Below are 6823 nucleotides of genomic sequence, written 5' to 3'. Positions count from 1 at the left end.
AGTTCGAATGAAAACTTTGGCTAAAGAGCATACTTCTGTTAAACCAACTTATAAAGTAGTGGTTACAGAGCAAGTATTGACAATACCAAAGTTAGAAAGATTTGAAGGAGAGCTGTGCATTAAGCAAGTGGGTAATGGAGGAGATAGCAGCCGACATGCTGATGCCAATGGACATCGAGCAAGAGCTGGAGATGGAGACACAAATATCTACCCTGACAATGGAAAGTGTGGTGAAGGTAAGGTCTCGTCAAAAAGCATGACGCCCGACCTTTCTTCAATCCTTATAATCTTTCTTCCTTAGACCATCTTTGTTCTATAATTATGGGGGTTTACAAACACATTATAGGCATATGCATCTCTACCCAATTATACATAATAGTTACAAACTAATTGATTATCAAATAATATCTAGGCAGTGATAATACCACAAGAGTTGATATAAGACTAGTATATGTTGTAAATGACAGCTTGAAACAAGAGGGGGATGTATATGTCTGTACCAGGTATGTCTTGATTGTCTTTGTTTAGAGTTCAATTAAATATTGCTGCTGAAGAGTTTTGACTGTGCTCCTTTATATGGTTGTATAAACTATCTTTTTGTTAAAAATTTAAATGCCTATTTTTTTCTACTATCTGTATATCTTCCTTATTTCCCCCTTTCATCCTCCCTATTCTTGAATGGTCAGCTATTTATATTTGTGTGGAGGACTTAAGGTCACTAATCCCTATTGGAGTCAATGTCTCTTTTGAAGAGACATGTCTCTTCTCCTAAATAATTGCTAACCGTTCTGAATGCAAGCAATCATGTTAATATTCCTCAAGACCATCGATATCTTAAAATATTTTAATTACTTGCCTTAATGTTGTTGTTTTCTCAATTAATTATTGGCAATTAGAAAAGAATATGGCTTCTTGCATCCTGATCGTATATCATTGGTGGTATCATTACGGTCTCATGACACTTGGGCCTTGGTAAAAACAATGAATCCTTTTGAATTCAATGATTAAATTGGACATTTAGATTGTGATTGCATAAATCAGATTTAAAGGTGGGTTTTCTATTACAACTTTCGTCTTGCAGGTGTTTTCGTTAATGTATTCAGAATTGTAGGTGATTGAGTGAAGCCATACAGTCAAAGTTGTAGACAGTCTCATAGTTTGTATTTTAATTGATGTTTATTTAAGGTTGTTGTTGTTGATCAGTTTTACATCAGATTTTTAATGATTTTCATTTTCCCTTGTGCCTGTCACATTGATGTAATTTCAGTTATGCTTTGCTATCATCATTCAGGTGGTTTGGTTTGAGGAAAAAACTTCATTCTTTTCGAAGTTTTGATGTTTGAAGAATTTCTGAATTGCATTGTATGTGCAAGTGCCTTTTATGATTTATATCAGTTTAATATATCGAGAGGTCATTTCTATTTGCATCATCAAATGTATAGATTCATTTATTTCTTTAAATGTCATCATATAAACATCTCTAGATGGCTTTGAACTAACATTTTCAATTAGCATGCACTACAATGCTTTCCGAATAGTTGGTTTGTGTTCATTATTGAGGGACTTTGACTTTTCTATATGGGCTTGGCAAGGCTTTTTCCATTGGACCCCATGAGAGAGTAGTCAATCCCCACAAGGTTTGCTGCCCCTAGGTCCCTGATTTGACATTGTAGAAAAGCAAAATAATTTATGGAAAAACCATGTCAACCAATCTTATGCAATATGATGGACCCACAATATTTTTAACACTTGATTTTATGGTTATCCCAAGTGAATAATTTGTTTCTCCAAGAAATTTAGTTTTTCTAAAGGAAGAATTCACCATGATAATAAATGCACTTACCTACTATTTTCCAAGATTTGCAAGAATTTTGTACAAATATATATTGAAATATGCAAATATTCATAAAAAATAGTTTGTTTTAGAAAATAAAATAAAATATTCACCAAGAAAATTAATGCAATTTGCAAAGATTTGCAAGCTTTTATAAAAGAAAGTTGGGGGTCTCTTTTTGAAGTTGTCACAAATCTCTAGTTAGTTTGATAATTTATATTTGGAGAGTTCGAATCTCCAAAGTTCATCCATGAACTTAAAAATTGTCATCAAAAAGATCATATACATACTTCTTCACGCTCAATATAACCCGTTTGCCTCACATCGTAAAGTTTAAAAGTAACTGCATGTGAAATCCCAGAAAAAATTGTCTTGTCAATTTATAAACATAAGTTGCTTTTTCATTTTTGAAATGGTGCAACATATGAAAGTATGGAGTAAGGGATGAATGACATAGAAAAGGAGACATCTTTCTGTACTTACAGTTAATCTTGACCTCTTGGGATGCATCTGGATGGAAAATGCTGAGACCATGAACAAATTCTCCAAATTCAATGACTCCGTTGCGATTTTTATCAAATAGATTAAAGATCTATTCAGTAATGCCATAAACATTCCTCAAATGAGCACTAGCCATGAAGCAATTGAAGTAGCAACCAGAATGGTTACAGTATAATTTTTTGAAATAAAACAATATTGTCAGCTGACTGCAACTACAAATGCACAGAATAATACATGGGATACATAATAGCCATATTCTAGTATTTAACACATCATCTATTCTTAGTTAAACTGAGATCTCATAGAGCTGAATCGATAAACAGAACACACCATGAATTTCCTCAAACTATTATGAATGTCAAATCATTTCAGAGGTGCAATGGACATATGCAATTAGTCATTACTGTCTAATATTAGACTGTAGATATAGACAACCTATGCTCAAATAGAGTTGCACTAAGGAGCACCATAGTAACTTAAGAATAGACGTCAAGCCTCAGATGCCACAATTATTGAGAGAAGGGATTGGTTAACAAAAGAGAAGAGAATTGCCAATGTAAAAATATTGAATGGGGTCATATCTATGCATCACACTTTATTGCTCTAAATCAGTGGACAAAAAGCATCCACCTAAATTTTTCAAAACTAGTAGATATTGAAGAGTCCCAACTATATTAATCTAAAATGATCTCTAGTGTTATTCCTTAAGTTCATAAGAAAGTGCTTGATCATGTCCAAATCAACAAACAACAAAGGGTACTTGTAATGATCTTTTCTGGAATTAACACAATATTTTAGATTTTCTGCCTAGAGGAATTTCAACAAACAGTTGATGTGCAACTCAAATATCAATTACTGTTGCCACTATAACCTTACTGTGCTGACTACTAACAGACTTTCAAGAAATACTCGGATCTCAATGGCAAGGGAAATAACTGAACACCACTGTAATATTCTCCACCTGAATAAATCAGATATTGAGTACTTCGACTGGCGGAAATTTTATCAAATAATTGTCTTGCAAACAAAGAGCTTAAGCAAAGCCACTAAGGTTATGCCACTGCAACACTCTCCTTATACTTCATTACAAAAATGGTTTCATTAATCAAGCATTTTAACAAACAGATGATATGCACCCGACTGCTGTAAGTTAAAGGCAATATTGTAGTACAGATTTAACTGGAGTTTCACAGCATAGAATGGCCGCTCAACAATGGATTTCAGTTATATTGAAACTCACTTTACTGTTGCAAATGAATACAACGATTGCAATACAAACAAGCTAAGGAATACTATCAAACATTACATATTTACTAGCCAAGGAAAGACTACACTTTAGGAGATTGAAAATACATACGTGCCTGCTGTATGCTGTGATTACGTTCAGACTGCTCACTCACTGAATGCTGCTGACAGTTGGAGAGGTGTTGGCTTGGAAGTTGCCGTGAAGGACCCCTACTATCCCTTTGGACTTTCCTACTGCTACCGCTAGTTCATATAAGACTTTCCTGTTACTTCCTACTGCCTGTTACCTCTGCTCTGAGGGAGTTCTGTATTGTGCAACTGTTAGGGGATGTGAGTATGATGCCACTGCTGTTCCCAGTCTCCACGTCAACCTCTGCTATGAATAATGCTAGGGAAAACCCGACTGTGATAGAATAACCCGTGAGAATGGATAACTACGCTCACGCCAAGTTTATCTTGTTTCATCTATGAACTGATCATGCTCCTGTCCACCAAAACTCACGTCTACTGCTGCTGCAACCTGTACTTTACCATCACAGCTGCTCTCCTTAATAACCAACTTTCTCTTCCTGTTTAGTAACTCCACATCTTACTTCGAATGTAGAATGTATCTATCCAATTACTTAATCCAGAATGAAGTGTGAGTCGTTGGGTTTGTGTCTAGTCTTCACTCTTTTCTCAAGGGCTTTCGTCCTCAAGGAAAAGCCAAGTTACAATAAAACAACCTTATTGAAATTTTGAATAACATAATATCTCATGGTAACAATCCCAATGCAAATGCTTTATTTTATAACTTTGGAATGAGGAGAGATATCAACAACTTAGCAATGTGGGATAAAAGACTTTCGTCTTTTAGTCACTTAAGTGACTTTATAACTTTATAACATTAAAATATTTAAATAAATCACTTAAGTTACTTGAACTTTAATATCTCTTGAAATACTTGTCTGATTGCCATGCTGTCTGAAATGGGAATCTCTCCTCATAATTCCCCATGTGACCAAATACACTTTCTAAAAATAGAAAGGGTCCATCTCTATTACCCCTGACTTACTATACATAGTAAGTATGGCAAATGGTGTCCAAATGACATCAAATGAAGGCCAAATCCATATATCGCTGAATGTTGGAAATGAATCAATCCTCAGAAGACCCTCTAACCATCCTCATTAGCCTACGAGGATCCAATATTAGGCTAATCCTTGATATTTTGATGCTGGCAACCAATGGGTACATTGCAGTACTCCAAAACTGACCGAAGACCAACAGGTTGTATGGCATAATGCAGTATCTACACCACTCAACATCAAAATTAAAATAGAAATTTAGGGCTTAAAAGCTACAATGCTGACTTTTAACCATAAGTTCTCATCAAAACAAAGGAACTTACTAAAGATATACATTGTGTAGCTTCAAGAGGAAGACAATATGACAACAGAGCAATTGTTTTTGGAACTCAGCAAACTATGAAACTATAGGAGATCAAACATATGGGCAAGCCATAATTACAACTAAATTACTGTAGTGTCATCTACTAATCAAGTGACAAGGAGATTGTTGTAGTATATGCCTTCTTCATGTTTGTCAAGAATGAAAAAGTTGTACTTCAAAACATAATTTTTCCCACAAAGGTTTGATAAGTGTAGCTGCAATTCAAAGGTTTTATGTTTCCAAGTGTCGTTTCTTTGGAGGTCAAGAGGCTTGGCCTCAGTGTAGTTATAATGGAGAGTCAAGGATTTGAGGCTTCCAGGAGGAACTCAAAGGGCAGGCTTGGTAGCATCAGCGACTACTGTGTTCACTACTGCGTCTGTCCTATTGTAGTTATCAGGTATTTGATGAGGAGGAGTGTAATCTTTTTGAAGTGCAGAGCGCCAAGCTGCTAAAGGATTTCGAGTTGGAGATGAGGTTGTGCCTAAGGAGGATGAGGCAGATGAAGTTCATTCATAGGTAGGTTTCTAGCTTTTTAGCTTTTAAATTTTGTGCTTTTGATAGACTATGCTATTTTGTATTACAATTTGTGTTGAGTTGACTTTGTGTGTAAGGTTTTGTATTGGATAAGTTAAAGAGTGGGCTTTTTATTTTGTTGTTTTTCCAATAATTATTTATAAATTCTAGTGCTTTTGGTCCAAGTTAGGGTTTTAGTGTTGTTGTTTTAGGGCTCTTGGAGATGTTTTGGTTTAAGTTAGGGGTTTTGGGAGGTTGGTTTTGTGGTAGGGTTTATGGTGATTGTTTTCGGCATAGGGTTCTATGCTTTACAGGTTTGGATGAATGACATGCTATCATGTACACTATAAATAGGATTGGTTAGATTCAGAATTAGTTTGGATCAGGTAATGTACAATGGGTATAATTTTTTTGGTCTGAACCATGAAAAACCCGGTGTACATTTCGTGCAATGGATACAATTTTTTGAAAAACTTGCAAAGTTGATTTTTGGGGTAGGCTATAGTGAGATTATCTAATTTTTGTTTGGGTGTTTTGTCATGATTTTCTGTAATGAGTGGTGTAACTATAAATGTTTATTTTAGTGTCATCATATGAGATCACTAGTAAATTTCCTTAATTTATTTGGAAATATTACCAAAATCACAGCCCCTTATTAATTGTAGTAATACATATGCAATTTTGTTGAGTAATCTCTAAAGCTACATTATGTTTGTTGTATGCCCTAGGACAACTGATTTTCTTGATGGGGTTAAACTTGTTTGTAATAGCCCCAATCAAATTCATGATCAACAGTGTCATATCAATTTTAGTTGTCTTTGTAGTCTGCTTATTAACACAGGAATAAATACCTATCTCGACGAGAAAAGAGAATTGTGACTTGAGATCTCTAACTATCATCTTATGAACCTCAATCACTTACATATGATGTCCAATAGGATCAACTTGTTGCTAGAACACTTGGGCATCTTGTATGGTGCTCTACAAAACCCAATCAATTTGACATAAGTGAGTTTTGAATTGGATTTTTCCATTGCCCTAATTTTTAGCTGAAATATTGCCTCCATTAATTCTTTCTTGCACAAATAAAAGCATCAAATAATATCTCTTTTGGCTTTCTGATCAATTTGTTTCATCTAATTTTTCATTACCCGATTTATCTTTTTTATTTACAATACGTCCATCTCATTATACTTTATATAATTGCCTTGTTTGTAACAAGGATTTTGAGGTTTCAATAAGTAAACACTTTTGATAGCAAGGTTTTCGTGAATACGATTATATCTTTTTCTTCTATTA

At 34.6% G+C, this 6823-nt stretch overlaps 1 long non-coding RNA gene across 1 annotated transcript; it reads right to left on the bottom strand.

Annotated features, from left to right (window-relative positions):
* Positions 1–1884: 1884 nt before the first annotated feature.
* On the bottom strand, positions 1885–4324 carry LOC149557839 (uncharacterized). Its single transcript, XR_016352417.1, has 3 exons — positions 3693–4324; positions 2318–2426; positions 1885–2177 (listed from the first exon to the last, which is right to left on the bottom strand). It is a non-coding gene; the product is annotated as an uncharacterized LOC149557839 (long non-coding RNA).
* Positions 4325–6823: the final 2499 nt, after the last annotated feature.

The sequence above is a fragment of the Cupressus sempervirens genome, chromosome 5 (assembly GCF_028749045.1).
Source record: "Cupressus sempervirens isolate cs-2001-9-10 chromosome 5, ASM2874904v1, whole genome shotgun sequence".
Taxonomy (NCBI): Eukaryota; Viridiplantae; Streptophyta; class Pinopsida; order Cupressales; family Cupressaceae; genus Cupressus; species Cupressus sempervirens.
Note: the sequence above shows the minus strand (reverse complement) of the source record. Positions and strands in the feature narration are given on the sequence as shown.